This window comes from Leucopleurus acutus (genome assembly GCF_964270905.1).
Source record: "Leucopleurus acutus genome assembly, chromosome: 3".
Classification (NCBI taxonomy): domain Eukaryota; kingdom Metazoa; phylum Chordata; class Mammalia; order Artiodactyla; family Delphinidae; genus Leucopleurus; species Leucopleurus acutus.
Window position 1 is genome coordinate 147,452,766 of NC_139145.1, and position 19,485 is coordinate 147,472,250.

At 41.7% G+C, this 19,485-nt stretch overlaps 1 protein-coding gene across 5 annotated transcripts in view; it reads left to right on the forward strand.

Annotated features, from left to right (window-relative positions):
* The window catches only part of PRLR (prolactin receptor), a 171,307-nt gene that overhangs the window by 102,162 nt on the left and 49,660 nt on the right, over positions 1-19,485 (forward strand). For all 5 annotated transcript variants that reach the window (XM_082836094.1, XM_082836096.1, XM_082836095.1 and 2 more), the window contains one exon: positions 12,669-12,729. The gene's annotated coding sequence lies outside the window, so the exon portion shown is untranslated. The remainder of the gene's footprint in view (positions 1-12,668; positions 12,730-19,485) is intronic.

Sequence of the window (19,485 nt, forward strand, 5' to 3'; positions counted from 1 at the left end):
TCCAATTATTGCTTTCTTGCAGTGGCGGGGAGAGGCAGTAAGGGCCTTATATATCACAAGGCAAATATTAATCTGCCTGAACCAGCTTGCCTAGGGGTAATCAGCGAACGGGTTCATGCTCATCAGAGCTGCACAGACTGGTCTCTGAGGATGTTCAGAGCCAGAAACAAACCCTACCAGGCACTTTCGGTAAATCTTGCAAGTTCTGTGCCTTCACCCTCTGAATTCTGAAGAAGGGGCCCAAACTTCACCTGGCTTGTGGCATGCCCAGGGTAAGTCACTGGGCTTCTTGGATTCTGGGTGGATTTCCTGGTGTCACAAGCTCTCTTCTCTCTCTCTCTCTCTCTCCCCGTCTCTCTCTCTGGATGAGGATCAGGTCTTCTGGGGGTGAGGGGACAGTGAAAGTGTGTTTGCAGAATCCTGTACTCACTCTCACCCCACTGCTTGGCATATTACCTGCCTTCTGATGTAGGTAAAGGAGGTAAGCTACTCTGTCACTGACAGAGGATGGAAGGGGAGGGGAGCAGGAAGGAAAGAAAAGAAAGGGGAAGTACGCTTCAAAGGGGGAAAAAATTAGCAGTGGGTAAAATGATCAAGATTTAGTATTATTGGGCTTCCCTGGTGGCGCAGTGGGTGAGAGTCCACCTGCCGATGCAGGGGACATGGGTTCGTGCCCCAGTCCGGGAGGATCCCACATGCCGCGGAGCGGCTGGGCCCGTGAGCCATGGCCGCTGAGCCTGCGCATCCGGAGCCTGTGCTCCACAACGGGAGAGGCCACAACAGTGAGAGGCCCGCGTACCGCAAAAAAAAAAAAAAAAAAAAAAAAGATTTAGTATTATGTGAGGTAATGGTCTCAGAATGACCGAGGGAGTGGATTTGGCCAAGATACTGGAATCTTTCCAGATTTCAGGGCCTCCTCCTATCTTAAAACCAGTTGAGCCTCTACTCCATGTTTGCCAAGGTTAATCCCTTGACCTATGGGTAAATCCTCCCTAACCTCCTTGGACCAGAGGAACGGAACGTAAAGGAAGGGTTTTGTCAGAGCAGCACAAATCCATGTGGCACATCTCCTGGCAGGAAAGCTGAGTGGAGAACAGAACTCTCAATATTTAGAAACTGGACTGGGATTTCTATCCGAAGGATACGATTTTGCCATTGCTTTTGTTGTTTGTACAGTAAATGGAGCAAATCAAGAACACTAAGGAGAGAACTTTTTTCTCTAGATGCCTAAATGCCAATCATGATTTTTTTGCAGTTCTCTTAATTGGCATCCCAGTTCCCATCTAACTCGTTGTAAGGCACACATACTGAAATAAAAGCTGCCTACATTTCCACCACCAACATCCAAAAGGATGAGGCACCATCCTTTTTTTCCCCACCAGTTTCTATCTATAATGCTTTGTATTCATTAACAATTGGCTCTGTTCCCTTTGCAGTGTGGAGGCCCTGTTCCAGGTCAGTTCTGATTTGGAACACTGGGTCCTCAGCATCAAGGTTTTGGAAGAGAAAGAAAGAGAACACAGGGAAGGGGCCAGAGGTGTAGGCAGATTTGAAGGTTTGGCCTGAAAATTGTACTTAAATAGAGAGCCAGTTATCTCTAGAACTCTGACTTCCCAGCAGTCAAATACTTGACAGAGAGGTTAAAAGTAAGGACAAGATTAATTATCAGGGCTCTTGGGAGGGTGGGGGGAGGAAGGAGATAAATGCTTTCATGTTCATCACTGTTTATTCAAAAAGAGTGTTGCTAATAATGAGGATTGCTGAACATGAAAGAATGTCTATTATTTTTGCAAGTAAGTAGGGGAAATAACACACCATTTCTTTTAAATTTTTTTATTATGATATTATTTACATACCATAAAGTTCACCTCTTTAAAGTATACAACTCAGTGGTTTTCAGTATATTTACAGAGTTGTGCAACCTCATCATAACCTAATTTTAAAATATTTCAACAACCAGAGAAGGAACTTAGTACACATTAGCGGTCATTCCCCTTTCCCCTTTCTCCCCTACCCCCAGCCCCTGGCAACCACTAATTTACTTTCTGTCGCTGTAGATTTGCTTTTTTCTGGACAATTCATATAAATGGAATCATACTATATGTGGTCTTTTTTTTTTTTTTTTTTTTTTATGGCTGTGTTGGGTCTTCGTTGCTGCATGCGGGCTTTCTCTAGACGCGGCGAGCAGGGGCTGCTCTTCCTTGTGGTGCGGTGGCTTCTCTTGTTACGGAGCACGGGCTCTAGGCACACGGGCTTCAGTAGTTGTGGCACATGGGCTCAGTAGTTGTGGTTCACGGGCTCTAGAGCACAGGCTCAGTAGTTGTGGTGCACGGGCTTAGTTGCTCCGCTGCATGTGGGATCTTCCCAGACCAGGGCTTGAACCCATGTCCCCTGCATTGGCAGGAGGATTCTTAACCACTGCGCCACCAGGGAGGCCCTATATGTGGTCTTTTGTGACTGGCTTCTTTCATTTGAGATAGTATTTTTGAGGTGTGTCCATGTTGTAGTGTATATCAGTACTTCATTCCTTTTGGTTGTTGAATAAGATTCCATCGTAGATATACCACATTTTGTTTGTCCATTCATCAGCTGTTGGACAACACACTAGTCACCCTAGTATTTTCATTAAAAGAGCAAATTGCCACGATCTCGGCAATCCGAGTTGAATAGCTTTTTGCTATAGGTTTGAGTTAATAAAACGGTTCCTGGTCTTAATATCTTAGATTTAAGGGATTTAAGATTTAGTATCGATAGCAAAAATGATTTCTATTTAAGTTTGTGGAGAGTAGATGTTTGCAGGATGAGCTAATGATAATAGTATAATAATGTCATGATATTTATATTTGTGCTTTTCCGTGATCTCCGTAGAGTGGATCTGTATAGAAGAGTGTTCACTCCTCCCTTCTAATAAAATAACTTTATAATGTTTGAAATCTTTTGACTACGTGCACATGAAATATAGCACCTGCCTTTGTGTTCAGCCAACAAGTTCACAGCTGAGTTTAAGGCCAAGCTCCGTAGCTGGTCTGCTGGAGGTCTACTGGTTACACTGTTCTATTGTATCAGTTTCTGTTTCCCTGCTTCTGACTCAGGTATGAATGAAGAAGCATGGATAAGAAGAGTGAGAGGGAACAAATAAGGTTCCACTTTCTTAAGGTGTCAAAGCCCTTGCTGCCCACTCTTCTTACATGGGGAGTAGTGGCCAGACGGAGGACTCTGGAATCCTGGCATGGCCATTTCATATCTTTGTGATGCTGGGCAAGTACTTAACCTGTCTCTCTTGTTCTCATCAGCAAAGTGAAGATAATAATGGGTCTTATTAGTTCCTAGAGATGCTTCGAGGGTGCCCGTAATTCCTGGCACATAACAAATTAACAGTGCTAACCATTAATATCACCAGCATGTATTCACTACTTGCTAGTTCCTCGATACTGTGCATCGAATGCTCACAGCAATCCAGAAAGGTAGCAAAAGGTATTTTCACTTTACAGATGAAGACATTGAGATTCAAGGGAGTTATGTATCTTCCTCCAGGTCACGTGGCTAAAAAATGGCACAAGCCACTTTTATATACGTTTTGGTCTGGTTCTGGTTCTTAACACATTCGTTGGACCATGGGGCCTATATGCAATGAATCATGTTAGCCAATATGCCATATAGTGGGATATAGCTATAACACACACACACACACACACACACACACACACACACACACACACACATTTGTTTTAATAAAAAGGAATGATTGATGCAATTGGGCCACTTTGGAAAACGATGTGACCAAAACCCATGGGGAGAAAACAGTACTAAGAGGCTGAATTGAGGCTGTTGGAACAAACATGGGGCTTAAAGAACCTCAAAGTAAAGCAAATCCTCTGGCTAGATGCTATATTCTCCCAACTCTGGGGAACCAGACCCTGTGGTTTATGGGAACTAAAAGAACACTGCACATGGTACTCAGGCTAAAGAAGGTACATTGGCTCATTTCCATCAGCTAGGGAATTAGTCTCCTGTGCCCATGTTGGTATTTCAGTTCTCAGCCTAATGGTTTAAGATGTTTCCATTATCATCACCACTCACCCACCAAGAGCACTTTTAAATTAGCCTTGAGAACAAAAGAGTAAACAGAAGCACAGTTATCATTCTGCCAAGTTCAACTACCTAAAAAAGGCAACATCTGATAGTCAAGCAAACAACTAGACTGCAAAGCAGAAGTGTTAGCCTTGATACATGCCAGTTATTTGCTGCTCCAAGAGGGTCATTGGCTGTGTTGCCCCAAGAGTGGGGGAGAAGACAGTTCAAGGGTCGGAGACAAATGGCATTTAGATGGTCCCCGACTGGCTGGAGTAACAGGAAACCTAAAACGGATTTTCCTTCTAACATTCTCCTCTAAACAGCCTTCCTGATTATACAGTGTAAAATAACAATTTTGGCTACTAATCCTAAATAATCCCAAACTTTGGATACTAACTCCGGGAAATATTTATTCTCTCATATTTCTAGGTAAAACGATGTTCTCGATTCAGATTACCACAATCATAACAATCTGCTCTTTTAATTAAAAGAGTGTGTTCTTTCCCCACTTATAGTATTAGTGGCTTCAAATGCATAAAGAACCTTTTCGTAAACCCCTTCATGGGGGTTTAGACATCAGGACAAAGGTAACATTTTAAGAATGTTCTTAATGTTGCAATCAATTGGGGATTACTTTTTAAGCCAATTTCTTGAGAATTCTGGCTAAGGTCTTTTCATCGTTGGAGGTTGTTTTCTATTGTCCTCTGAATGAGGAGTGTAACTCTAGCTTGTTAGATGCTACAAGCTTCTCTGGGAAGGTGGATTTACACCTGTGGTCTCTGAGCTAAAATAAGCAGAAAGGCCTTTGGTTCAGGTCCACTGCTGGTGGCTACCTCATCCAACCCATGGTTGCCCCATTCAAAATGACCATTGGCCAATTTATGCAGATTCATATTCATGCCGTGGCTATTCATTGGACTGGAACAACCGGCCTGCTTTGAAGTGAGCCTGATTTGGTGCTGTCACACCTGTAAAATCCAGCTCTAAATTCTATGCTTCCCTGCCAATCGACCAAGGAGATCTGGACTTTGGTTCTTTGTAAATTAGCCATAGTACTCTTTATCTACCTTACACTCATGCCCAAAAGGATTTGAAGGAACATGCTTTAGATATAGCTCTGCTTACTGTGACCCGGGGCATGTCATAACAATAATAAAACATCTCACCTTTCACAGTGTTTCACTTCTACAAAGCACTTCCATGTACCTTCTCTTGTGAAAGTGATTACCCTCAGGATACCAATTGACTTATACGCTTCTGATAAAGCTGGCAGATGGAAAACACCTTGGCAAATAAGGACACTGGACAAATGTGAGGGTCACCCTGTTACTCAAGGGACTGGTAAGACTAGAGTGTCAATGTGTTGGTCCGACACAATGATGTTTGATTTCAACTCTGGCTTCCAAAGATGTTCCAATCCTGGTCAAGAATGGGAGGTCAGAAACACCAAGACCAGGAGGTGAGGGTGGATAGGCCGGCAAGGATCCATACAGGGAACTTCCTGGAAAGAAATGAATTAAGGAACGTGTCCTGAATATGAGTAGCTGGAAAAGGACCTTGAATTTTCCCAACAGATGATTGCAGGAATATCTAAACTCTGGAGTAGGAATGATAGACTACAGCTTACATTGTAAGACACCAGTCTCCAGAACCATAGCATTTCAGAGTTGGAAGTCCCCTTACTGGTCTTCCAGGCCTGATCCAAGTTGCTAACCCCTGTAGGGTTTCATATGGTCTCTGCTTAAACAGCTAGTCTCCTACCAGAGGGGCCCACCTCATCTTTGGGGCATAATAATCATGTGAAAGGTATTCTTCCTCTTGAGTCCAGGGCTTCTGCCTTATTACGAGACCCATTCATTGTAGTTCTATTCAGTGATGGACAAGTGGAATGTCCAGGGAGGCACTTCGCTCCCCAGTCATTGAACTTGAATCTACCTCCATGTAATTTACTCCAGTTAGAGGATTTCTCTTTTTGTGCCTTTGGATACACTTCCTCAGTGATCACAGCAGCCCTAAATGGTTTCAGAGACAACACACGAAGCCCCTGAGTGTTGGCACATCTTCCCACTCACAACTTCTCCTTGTCTTCTGTATCACCTATATCTCTTCCTTTTCCTCTGATATCTGCACCCAGCTCTCATATAATTCTTCTGGAAACTAAGCATGAACTCATACACAGAAGACAGAGGGTTCTAGTGGAAAGAGCAGAGGAACTTGCTTCAAGCCCTGACAAATTTCCCTAAAGCTTCATAGTATTATTATTTACCCAATGGTGATGGGAGAGTATAATGATAGAATATAAGTGAATGTTCATTATAAAATACAATGTATTATAAAGCTACTGAAGACCTTACCATTAAATTCTAAAAGACCTCAAGCATCATGTGGCCCCAGCTCCTTGTTTTACGCTAGAAGACATTAAACAGAGAAGAAACTTACCTATCCAAGGACCACAGGTACAGGCAGAGGCGGGACTGAAACGGAACGGTATCTTGCCACTCACAGCCTCTTGCTCCCTCTACTGCCTGTGTGTTAAACAATGAGGGAAATCAGTAACACCACCCTTGCACAGACCCTTAATAGTACCCAACACGTATTAGGGGCTAGATCACTAGTGGCTGAAGAAATAGTCCAGGAAACAAAAGAATGAATAAATGACTAGTACTTGTTTCTGATGACATCTTATGGTTTCCTCCAAATGTACCTATGTTTTTAATCATTTTTTAACCAGGTCTCTATTAAAGAGCTTGGTTTTCAAAATGTACATGTGAAGATTAAATGAGACAATGCATTAAAATGCTGAAAAGCTGTGTCTGGCAGTCAGTAAATGTTAACTAATTATCATTCTTTGTTTTCTAGCCATGATCTTAGCAATGAGATCATGCTAATGCAATAAGGACTCACCAATCTGAAAATCACTTTGCAATCTACTAACACAAGGAATTCTGGAATTGCAAAAGTATCACTAGTATTTGTCAGTTCCTATCCTGTGATTTTAACTAGGCCATCTGTGCTCACCCCTTGAGGTTAGCACAAGATACAAACCTTGCAGTTAGCAGCCAAAAAGTTACAATACAAAGTCCTGAATTCTTTCACTTCCTCCTCGGGGCTCCTGTTTATTCAGCCCCTGACCTTTGGGCTCTGTCTCCCATTCCAGTGAGCACTTGCCTATTGGACCTGACAATTTATTTGGCTTTGTGCTGCTTGAACCTTAGCACTCTTACTCTCTCTCTCAATCTCAGTCTCACTCAAGGTTTTGGAATTTCGCTTTGGTTCCCTCCACTCCCCTGCCTACCCCCGGGTAGCTTTCCTCCTTCTAAACAAGGCCCATCGCTTGACCCAAGTTGGTGTGTTTTCCGTTCAACATTGTAGCATTTGTTATAAATATTGATCTTTTTTTTGATACTGGGAGCTGGGAGTTAGAATTTAGGCTCTTAGTATTTCCGTGTTTCAGGAAAGGGAAAAAATGGAACGTTGCCAAGAGGTTTTCCTTTTTTTCTTTATTTTTGCGATAACTGAACTGGCTTTTTCTACCTCTTTTCATCTGTTTGCCTCTGGTCTCCCAGTTTGATGATGCTCAGATTCAACCTGCCCTGGAAGAGTGATACCTGAGTGCTTCGTGAGTCTTTTTTTTCCCTTCGAGAGCTCCATTCACATACCTACAGATTACCATAGTGATCTGCATCAGTAGCCAAAATGCGTGAAGCTTCCTTCTGAATCTCTGAACCCATCTGAGAATTTGACAAAAGACTAAAGACTAAACTTGGGCCAATGCCAGTACAAAGAAAGAGCTTGGATAAACTCATCAGTTAGGAGTATACCGGAAGTTCTGATGTGGACAGAAATATTGATTCTCTCTTTAATCTCTGTGTCTTGTGATGAATTACCATTTAATATCGTCTCCTTTGTCGATGATACATCTATCCCAGATATATCCCACCCGCAGTGTAAATTCCTTCGGAGCCTGGACTTGATCTGTTTATAATCACAGCTCTGTCCTCAACAGCTAAAGTGCTTGGCAAATGGCAGGCCGCCAACTGGTGTTTGTTGAATGCTGAATGAATGAACAAATGAATGAGAAGCAGGATAGCGTTGTGGTTGGACAATAGCCTTTGACATCAAAGAGATCCCAGCTCGATTTTTGATTATGCCACTTCCCATCTTCGAGACTTCTCTGGATTTCAATTTCTTCACCAATAAAATGGGGGTGATAATAGCACCTACCTCATAGGTTTTGGGAGAATTAAAATCATGCATGTAAAATTCTTAGCACAGTAGCTGGCATACTTTTAGAACTCAATAAATGTTCACTATGATGTCTGTTCTTCTCAGTGAAAATCCTCAATATTGAAGCTTAGTAGAGGTAATTGAACTAATTCAACGTGACTAGTAGTGATGACTGTACTAAAGACAAATGAGTTTAATTCATCTGTCAGCAAGATTACTTAAAGAGCCAAGTTGACAAAACCTGTATTGGTCACGCCCACCGTGTTTAAAGCACTATCCTAGGCTTTCAGGAGTGGGCTGGATGCAAAGATAGATACAGCACAGTCTCTATCCTCTAAGAGTATAAAATCTAGAAGACTTACTGTATGTGGTACTCTACTAAGTATACAGATATAGGAGGTATTGTTACCTTCCTCATCATCTGAGTTACTCTGTGTGCTTTGCAGAAAATTATTCTGCGACGCTCAGCTCCTCCTTTGAACACGTTCAATAACAAGAAACCTACTGCCTCATCAATCAGCTTATCCTGTTTAGTAACAGTCATTACCTTTAGAAAGATCTTCCTTAAAATTAGCACAAATCGACCTCCCTACAATTTTTACACAGGTATCTAACTTCTGTCTTTTGGAAACACCCAGAAAAAAAATCCATGTTTTTCCCCTTATATCAGAAGTCAACAAAATAAAGCCTACAGGCCAAATCCAGCTCACCATTTTTGTAAATAAAGTTTTATTAGAACACAGTCAAGCCTATTCATTCACATACTGTCTGTGACTGCTTTTGCACAGTAGAGTAGTTGCAACAGAGAACATGTGGCCCACAAAGCCAAAAATATTTACTATTTGGCCCTTAAAGAAAAACTTGTTCAACCTCTGCTCTATATGACAGAACTTCTAACACTTAAAGACACCTAACATGTCTCCTCTTAAAGTGGAAAGCCCAGAACTGAGCCTAGAACTCTAAATATAGACAGAATGAAGTGGCACTATCACCTCCCTTATTCTGGACATCATACTTCTAATTATGTGGCCAGAGATCAAGTCAGTCTTTGATTGACACACAATACTGGAGTCTATCAGGGACTAAACCTCTGAGATTTCTCCCCCAGGAGCTTCTGTTAAGTTACGCCTCCCCACCCTACACTGGTGAAGCCTAGTGTCAGACACTATCTACAAAACTTTAATCTTTCCAGTCTGTCCCAAGCAATGAGAAAACAATTCAGCATATATTCAAGGGCTGTAGCAGTCAGGGTCAGAAAGGAAAAAGATGACATACTTAGCTAGGATGTTTAAGAAAAGGTCATCTTATAATTTACATACCTGTGGGCAGAGTTGAGAAACGTAACAAGGGAATTTGTCACCACCCTCTCTGCCTAGAGGGGAATGGGGAGGGAGGGATTTTGCTGGGACCCAGTGAGAGCTGGGGCTGCCCACCTGGAGCTGTGGCAGTGGAGACACAACCACTGCCGGAAGCAGGCCAGTATGAAGACAGGGGGTTTGGGAAACAAATACCCTGATGTGTTCTGCTCCCATCCTCTGCCTCCCATGGGTGGGACCCAACCAGAGCTGGAGGACAAGAGCATCACAGGAGCCAGCCCACAGGGCACAGAAGAGGACTGAGAGTAGGTGTGGGAGTCGGGGTAGAGAGTGACAAGGGCTAAATGGTGTGCCAGGCATTTTTTAAAATTCTGAATGAATAAACAACGAATGAATGAAGTGAGTCCAAGACCTGGCACTCAGTCAATGTTTGTTGAACTGCAGGAGTGAAAGGACCACAATCTCCTTTACTTCTTCTTGCTGCAGAGCCCTGACGACTGCTGCTCATCATTCCAGACTTTCCACCCCCAACACAGCCCTCTTCCTGTGTCCCACCCCTGCACCCTCCCCTAGCCTCTGCTGACCCCTCAGCGTTTCCCGCCAAAGAGTAAAAAGTTTGAATTTAATTTGGGAGGTAACAGAGCAGAACAGGCGTTGTTTTAACCAGAGTTAGAACATTATCAAAGAGAGGGCTTTAAGTCCTGAAATGATACCCAGAATTTAAAATACATTCTAGAATGTTCAGAATTTTAAAGTGAAAAATTCAGCATCACTGTATCTATGGAGAAAAATTGGTAGCTTCTGAGAAAGCTGCCCCAGACAGTTGCGTTATGAACTCTGGGTTCACCAGACACCTCATTATCTGATGCCTTGGGGCTGGCCGTTTTACGCTCAAATGCGCTCATCACATCATAGGTTTTTATTGCAAAGACGTCTGGGTTCTGCATTCATTAGGCCAGTAGCGGTGATGCTGAGGAATTGGGGGTGTATGAGAGAGATTCGTGTTGGCTTGAAGCCGCTGGTAGCAATCCACAGCTGCCTTCCTTCCGCTGCCTTCCTTCCACTTCCTTCTCCAGGGGTGTCAGCATGGAGAACACTCAGCCCTGGATTCCTTGAACAATAATCCCCAAGATTCTGGATTTTGAAGACATAGAAATTATTTAAAAGTATTATTTGGCCTGCTACTCTTGTTAGATTGTTTGTTTTCGCATGGAATGTGCAAGAGAAAACTGAGCACTAAATTAGGAATTGTTGTCTATATATCAAAGCAAATTTTACAAAGTAACTGCACACATATAGGAGCCTAATTTGTATTCAAGTCCTGAAATCATTTTTGTTCTAACTCAGATCCATACTATTAGCAATTGTCACCTCATGCCTCACAGACCCAGGCCAGTTAGTCCTCAGGGTTTAAGATGCCTTAGACAAAACCTAGAGCCAGATATATTGGAAGGAACAAGATGCGAACCATGATTCCAGATGGGCATAGCCCTGCTGATATAAGCCCACACGCAACAGCCCAGGGAACAAGCCTGTCACTACCAAAAATTATTCCCATCTCTAAAAGCAGGCTTCTGCCAATGCTCGCACATATCTATGGAATTTAAGAAAAAAAAAAATGTCATGAAAAACCTAGGGGTGAAACAGGAATAAAGACACAGACTTACTAGAGAATGGACTTGAGGCTATAGGGAGGGGGAAGGGTAAACGGTGACAAAGCAATAAAGAGGCATGGACATATATACACTACCAAACGTAAGGTAGATAGCTAGTGGGAAGCAGCCGCATAGCACAGGGAGATCAGCTCGGTGCTTTGTGACCGCCTGGAGGGGTGGGATAGGGAGGGTGGGAGGGAGGGAGACGCAAGCGGGAAGAGATATGGGAATATATGTATATATAAAACTGATTCGGGCTTCCCTGGTGGCGCAGTGGGGGCTTCCCTGGTGGCGCAGTGGTTGAGAGTCTGCCTGCCGATGCAGGGGACACGGGTTCGTGCCCCGGTCTGGGAAGATCCCACATGCCGCGGAGCGGTTGGGCCCGTGAGCCGTGGCCACTGAGCCTCCGCATCCGGAGCCTGTGCTCCGCGACGGAAGAGGCCACAGCAGTGACAGGCCCGCGTACCGCAAAAAAAAAAAAAAAAAAAAAAAAAAAAAAAAAAACTGATTCATTTTGTTGTGAAGCTGAAACTAACATACCATTGTAAAGCAATTATACTCCAATAAAGATGTTAAAAAAATAAATAAATAAATAAATTTAAAAAGTTAAAAAAAAAAAAAAAAAGAACCCATGGGATAGAATCAAACTTGAGCTTTGAGCTGGAGTGGCCAAATTCCCAGTTCAGCCATGGCTGTGGCAGGATATGTCAATAAATTTCATTCAACGTCTCCAGGGCCACATTTCACAAAGTCAAATCCCAATTAGGATAACTGGCAACATTTTAGGAAGATCTGTAGATAAGATAATAGTACTATATCAACGTTAATTTTCTGATTTTAGACATTACATTATGGTTCTATAAGAGAATGCCCTTGCTCTTAAGAAAACACAACAGAAATATCAGAGGGTGAAGAGACATCATGACTTATTCTCAAATGATTCAATAAAAATAATCATTTGTGTATACAGAAAAGAAAGAGAATGATAGGGACTTCCCTGGCGGTCCAGTGATTAAGGTTCTGGGCTTCCATTGCAGGGCATGCAGCTTTGATCCCTGGTCGGGATTGAAGATCCCACATGCTGCATGTGGCCAAAAAATTAAAAAGCAAAGAGAAGAAAGAGTATTTGATAAACCAAATGCAAAGTGTTAATAATTAGGGTATCTGGGTAAAGGGAATAGAACTTTTTTTAGTATTTTTACAACTTTTCTATGTTTGAAATTACTTCATAATAAGGTTGATAGAAAACTAATTCAAAAAAAAAAACAAACTAGAGGTGTCTTATGCCATCACTGAAGGGCGGTGATTTCAGTCATGCTATTGCTGCAAAGTGAGTAAGAAATGGCATCTCCTGTTTTATCATCTTTGAGCTAAAATGAGTCATTTCCTCTTTCAGCTAAAGAACTCTTCTATTCATGGAGGCGAATGCTAAGGATGCTTTCTACATGAACCTTGAGGTAAGGGGAACTTGACACATCGCCCAACTGTCCTACTGTGCGCTTCTTCCAGGCTCAGGAAAGGACTCTTCTCTCTTGGCTCTCAGAGAGAATAGTTCCGAACCAGTCAACATCCACATTGTTGCATTCTGCTATTCTCAAAGACTTTTTTGATCTCCCCAGCCTATTCTGCCCAGAAAACCCTTCTCTGTTTTTCTCAAAGAAAATACCACACCTATTAATAGCTGATATCTCCTCATGGTGCATTTATGGGAGATTTTAATTTTCTCTTCATAGTTGTCTGTACTTGAGACAATTTCAACAATGACTGTGTTATTCCTTTAAAATCAGAAAAAGAAATATTTTATTTGCTTTTGTTTTCCCAAGCAGCTCTGCATAAATTCTTGCCATGGCTTTCTGTGTCCCCTTCAGCCCCTACTATTGCCACAACTGCATGTCCCCTTCCTCTCAGCCCACTGACAGTCCTCATGGAAAGACTCAGACATGCTGGGCTCTGCATCTTCCCTATCTACCATCGGCAGGGAAAATCACTTCCTGGTCCCATGACCCACTGAACCCCAGGCACAATCTACTGACTTGGATCTCACAGGTTGTTGTTTGCCTCTCCCCACCTACAATATCCTATTGCCATTTTGGAGTCGGAGTTGGGTAGAAGTACTTAACTCGCATATTCCCCCTTCATACCAGATCAAATACTGTGCTCCAACTCCATCTCCCTAGGATACCAGGCCCAGCTGATAAATAGGTCGTGAAGTATTATGAGTCCATTTGACAGATGGAGAAACCAAGCCTCAAGGCTACCCTCTGTATGTACTACAGAAAAATGGGATCTTGACCTCTGAGACCAACTTGGCACGTGTCACCCTGAGGATGCACTCTCTCTTGCAGAGCATGTTAAGTTAAGGACTCATGAAGATATGAAACTGACTAGGTCATGGGTAGATGAGAATTATCCTAGGATTTCCTGAGGTCACTCCAGGGTACTTGTTCCCCAATACTGAAAAGTGATGGTCCTTTGAGGAACATCTGATACGTCAGTGTCAAGAACCAAGCCTGGGCTTTCCCTCGGGGCCAGAGTTTCTCACCTTTAGCACTGCTGACATTCTAGGACAGATAATTCTTTGTAGCGGAGGCTGTTTTGTGCATTGTAGCGTGCTTAGCCGCACCCCTGGTCTCCACTCATTAAATGCCAGTATTCCACCCCCACCCCACTTGTGACAATCAACCATGTCTTCAGATGTCGCCTAGGGTTCCAGAGAGGAGAAAGTCCTCCCCTCAGTAGTGGCAATAAAATCATGTTTCCAGACATTGCCAGGCGTCCCCTGGGTTGGGGAAGACAAAATCCCCCACCAGAAAAACCCCTGCTCTAAGTTACCTCAGCCCAGCAAGACTTGTATTTTTCACGCAAGTAGACTGAAATTTACAGTGTTCCGAGTAAACATTAGCAAGGACTCGCAGAAGGGATGCCATAAGTTGTCAGAGTGCTTCCTCACAGCAAGACCCTTTGGCTTAAAGCCCAGGAGTATTTGGTAACGCTGCAACCTGTGAATCAACCCAGCCAAACCACCAGCTTCTCGGAGTTTCTTTCTTCTTCCCAGGCTTCTGCCCCTTGATGCCAAATGCCTCATGAGGTTTGATTGAATGAAAGGCAAACGAGAGAGGACAGAGTAACACTGAATGCTTGAGCAATCCTTCCCTTCATGAGGTCCGGAAAAGCACAGCCTGATCTAAATTGCGTCGCAAACCACCAGGGGGGGTTGGCTACTCTTTTTTATTTATATGTGTACTTATTTACAAACCACATCCACCCCTCATTAGCCTCCACCCTTTACCCAACCTAGTGTTTGGTGTGAACGTGTTGGCTTCTGATACCAGTAGGTGTCTGTGAAAACACAGGCAAGAACTTGAGAGCAGTCCCATGGTTGTCCAAGAGAAACAGAAACGCTGCTCAGTTTCAGGGTGAAAAGAACATCCAGAAAGCAATGTTCATAAAAGAATTCAGAGGAAACAAAATGCTCCCTATAAAGGAGGATTAGAATTAAGAGTAGAATCACGCTTCCTGTCTGAGACCCCACCGGAAGTCCCACAGTCCATTTTGTGGCCTTCAGTCTGGTTTCTGGTCTCTTTGAACTGTTAACCCTTCAATCCTGTCCGGTGGTAATGACCCCTCCCTAACAACCTCTCCCTGGCACCTCCTTCCCGGAGTGGAACAGAATGCCACTCTGAATGGCATGCCAGGTTCTTTTGCAGGAGGTTGGCATCCTTTAGGCTCTGCCCATTCCAACCCTCCCACGTCCAGCTCTTTCCCAGGCTCCCATCTACACATCTTTAACCTTAACTCTCCCCAAACTGCAAGAGACTAGGAGGAACTTCGAAGCAGCCCAGGGCACTGGGGAGGATGGGCCCATCCATAGAGTATGCATTGAGGTCACTCTAAAACTCTAAGCCTATAATCTTTTCACCCACCGTGCTTGCCTACCAGAGTCCTTCAAACGCCTATCATTTGAGCCTCTGCACTGACTGAAGCACGGCATTGTTCAAAACCTACGCATTTACCTAAGAAGGGTAAGAACTTAATACGTGGATAAGAATTTGTTTGTCAGATTAGCTTGTTGGTAGCTCTCTAAGAAGCGGACCTTGAGGTTGGGACACAGGCCAGGTTAATTGTTTTTTGGGTTTTTTTAAGTATAGTTGACTTACAATGTTGTGTTAATTTCTGCTGTATAAAAAAGGGATTCAGTTATATGTATGTAAGTATATATATATACATATATATGTGTATATATATATATATACACATTCTATTTTATATTCATTTCCATTATGGTTTGTCATAGGGTATTAAATATAGTTTCCTGTACTATACAGTAGGACCTTGTGGTTTATCCATTCTATATATTATAGCTTACATCTGCTAACCCCAACCTTTATTTTTTTTTAACATCTTTATTGGAGTATAATTACTTTAAAATGGTGTGTTAGTTTCTGCTTTATAACAAAGTGAATCAGCTATATATATACATATATCCCCATATCTCCTCCCTCTTGCATCTCCCTCCCACCCTCCCTGTGCCCACTCTAGGTGGGCACAAAGCACCGAGCTGATCTCCCTGTGCTATGCGGCTGCTTCCCACTAGCTATCTATTTTACATTTGGTAGTGTATATATGTCCATGCCACTCTCTCACTTCGTCCCAGCTTACCCTTCCCACTTCCCATGTCCTCAAGTCCATTCTCTACGTCTGTATCTTTATTCCTCTCCTGCCCCTTGGTTCTTCAGAACCCTTTTTTGTTTTTAGATGCCATATATCTGTTAGCATACAGTATTTGTTTTTCTCTTTCTGACTTACTTCACTCTGACAGTCTCTAGGACCATCCACCTCACTACAAATAACTCAGTTTCGTTTCTTTTTATGGCTGAGTAATATTCCATTGTATATATGTGCCGCATCTTCTTTATCCATTCTTCTGTCGATGGACACTTAGGTTGCTTCCATGTCCTGGCTTTGTAAATAGACCTGCAATGAACGTTGTCATACATGACTCTTTTTGAATTATGGTTTTCTCAGGGTATATGCCCAGTAGTGGCTGGGTCCTATGGAGTTCTATTTTTAGTTTTTTAAGGAACCTCCATACTGTTCCCCATAGTGGCTGTATCAATTTACATTCCCACCAACAGTGAAAGAGGGTTCCCTTTTTTCCTCACCCTTTCCAGCATTTATTGTTTGTAGATTTTTGATGATGGCCATTCTGACTGGTATGAGGTGATACCTCATTGTAGTTTCGATTTGCATTTCTCTAATGATTAATGATGTTGAGCATTCTTTCATGTGTTTGTTGGCAATCTGTATATCATCTTTGGAGAAATGTCTGTGTAGTTCTTCTGCCCATTTTTGCATTGGGGTTGTTTGTTTTTTTGATATTGAGCTACATGAGCTGCTTATAAATTTTGGAAATTAATCCTTTGTCGGTTGCTTCATTTGCAAATATTTTCTCCCATTCTGAGGGTTGTCTTTTTGTCTTGTTTATGATTTCCTTTGCTGTGCAAAAGCTTTTAAGGTTCACTAGGTGCCATTTATTTTTGTTTTTATTTCCATTTATTTAGGAGGTGGGTCCAAAAGGATCTAGCTGTGATTTATGTCACAGAGTATGCTGCCTATGTTTTCCTCTAAGAGTTTTATAGTGTCTGGTCTTACATTTAGGTTTTTAATCCATTTGGAGTTTATTATTGTGTATGGTGTTAGGGAGTATTCTAATTTCATTCTTTTTCATGTAGCTGTCCAGTTTTCCCAGCACCACTTATTAAAGAGACTGTCCTTTCTCCATTGCATATTTTTGCCTCCTTTGTCAAATATAAGGTGACCATATGTATATAGATTTATCTCTGGGCTTTCTATCCTGTTCCATTGATCTATATTTCTGTTTTTGTGCCAGTACCATAATGTCTTGATTTCTGTAGCTTTGTAGTATAGTCTGAAGTCAGGGAGCCTGATTCCTCCAGCTCAGTTTCTCTTTCTCAAGATTGCTTTGGCTATTTGAGGTCTTTTGTGTTTCCATACAAATTGTGAAATGTTTTGTTGTAGTTCTGTGAAAAATGCCACTGACAGTTTCATAGGGATTGCATTGACTCTGTAGATTGCTTTAGGTAGTATAGTCATTTTCACAATGTTGATTCTTCCAATACAAGAACATGGTATATCTCTCCATCTGTTTGTATCATCTTTAATTCCTTTCATCAGTGTCATAGTTTTCTGCATACAGGTCTTTTGTCTCCTTAGCTAGGTTTATTCTTAGGTATTTTATTCTTTTTGTTGTAATGGTAAATGGGAGTGTTTCCTTAATTTCTCTTTCAGATATTTCATCATCAGTGTATAGGAATGTCAGAGATTTCTGTGCATTAATTTTGTATCCTGCTACTTTACCAAGTTCATTGATTAGCTCTAGTAGTTTTCCGATAGAATCTTTAGGATTCTCTATTTATAGTGTCATGTCATCAGCAAACAGTGACAGCTTTACTTCCTCTTTTCCAAATTGGATTCCTTTTATTTCTTTTCCTTCTTTGATTGCTGTGGCTAAAACTTCCAAAACTATGTTGAATAATAGTGGTGAGAGTGGACAACCTTGTCTTCTTCCTGATCTTAGAGGAAATGGTTTCAGTTTTTCACCATTGAGAACGATGTTGGCTGTGGCTTTGTCATATATGGCCTTTATTATGTTGAGGAAAGTTCCCTCTATGCCTACTTTATGGAGGGTTTTTATCATAAATGGGTGTTGAATTTGTCAGAAGCTTTTTCTGCATCTATTGAGATGATCATATGGTTTTTCTCCTTCAATTTGTTAATATGGTTTATCACGTTGATTGATTTGCCTATATTGAAGAATCCTTGCATTCCTGGCATAAATCCCACTTGATCATGTTGTATGATCCTTTTAATGTGCTATTGGATTCTGTTTGCTAGTATTTTGTTGAGGATTTTTGCATCTGTGTTCATCAGTGATATTGGCCTGTAGTTTTCTTTCTTTGTGACATCTTTGATTTTGGTATCAGGGTGATGGTGCCCTCGTAGACTGAGTTTGGGGGTGTTCCTCCCTCTGCTACATTTTGGAAGAGTTTGAGAATGATGGGTGTTAGCTCTTCTCTAAATGTTTGATCGAATTCACCTGTGAAGCCATCTGGTCCTGTGCTTTTGTTTGTAGGAAGATTTTTAATCACAGTCTCAGTTTCAGTGCTTGTGTTTGGTCTGTTTATATTCTCTATTTCTTCCTGGTTCAGTCTCAGAAGGCTGTGCTTTTCTAAGAATTTGTCCATTTCTTCCAGGTTGTCCATTCTATTGGCATATAGTTGCTTGTAGTAATCTCTCATGATCCTTTGTATTTCTGCAGTGTCAGTTGTTACTTCTCCTTTTTCATTTCTAATTCTATTGATTTGAGTCTTTTCCCTTTTTTTCCTGATGAGTCTCACTAATGGTTCATCATTGTTGTTTATCTTCTCAAAGAACCAGCTTTTAGTTTTATTGATCTTTGCTATTGTTTCCTTCATTTCTTTTTCATTTTTTTCTGATCTGATCTTTATGATTTCTTTCCTTCTGCTAACTTTGGGTTTTTTGTGTTTTTTCTCTCATTGATGTAGGTGTAAGTTTAGGTTGTTTATTTGAGATGTGTCTTGTTTCTTGAGGTAGGATTGTATTGCTGTAAACTTCCCTCTTAGAACTGTTTTTGCTGCATCCCATAGGTTTTGGGTCATCTTGTTTTCATTGTCATTTGTTTCTAGGTGTTTTTTTTTTTATTTCCTCTTTGATTTCTTCAGTGATCTCTTGGTTATTCAGTAGTGTATTGTTTAGCCCCTGTGTGTTTGTATTTTTTACAGATCTTTTCCTGTAATTGATATCTAGTCTCATAGCATTGTGGTCAGAAAATATACTTGATATGATATCAATTTTCTTAAATTTGCCAAGGCTTGATTTGTGACCCAAGATATGATCTATCCTGGAGAATGTTCCATGAGCACTTGAGAAGAATATCTATTCTGTTGTTTTTGGATGGAATGTCCTATTAATATCAAAAAGTCCATCTTGTTTAATGTATCATTTAAAGTTTGTGTTTCCTTCTTTATTTTCCTTTGGATGATCTGTCCATTAGTGAAAGTGGGGTGTTAAAGTCCCCACTATGATTGCTTTACTGTCGATTTCCCCTTTTTTGGCTGTTAACATTTTTCTTATGTATTGAGGTGCTCCTATTTTGGGTGCATAAATATTTA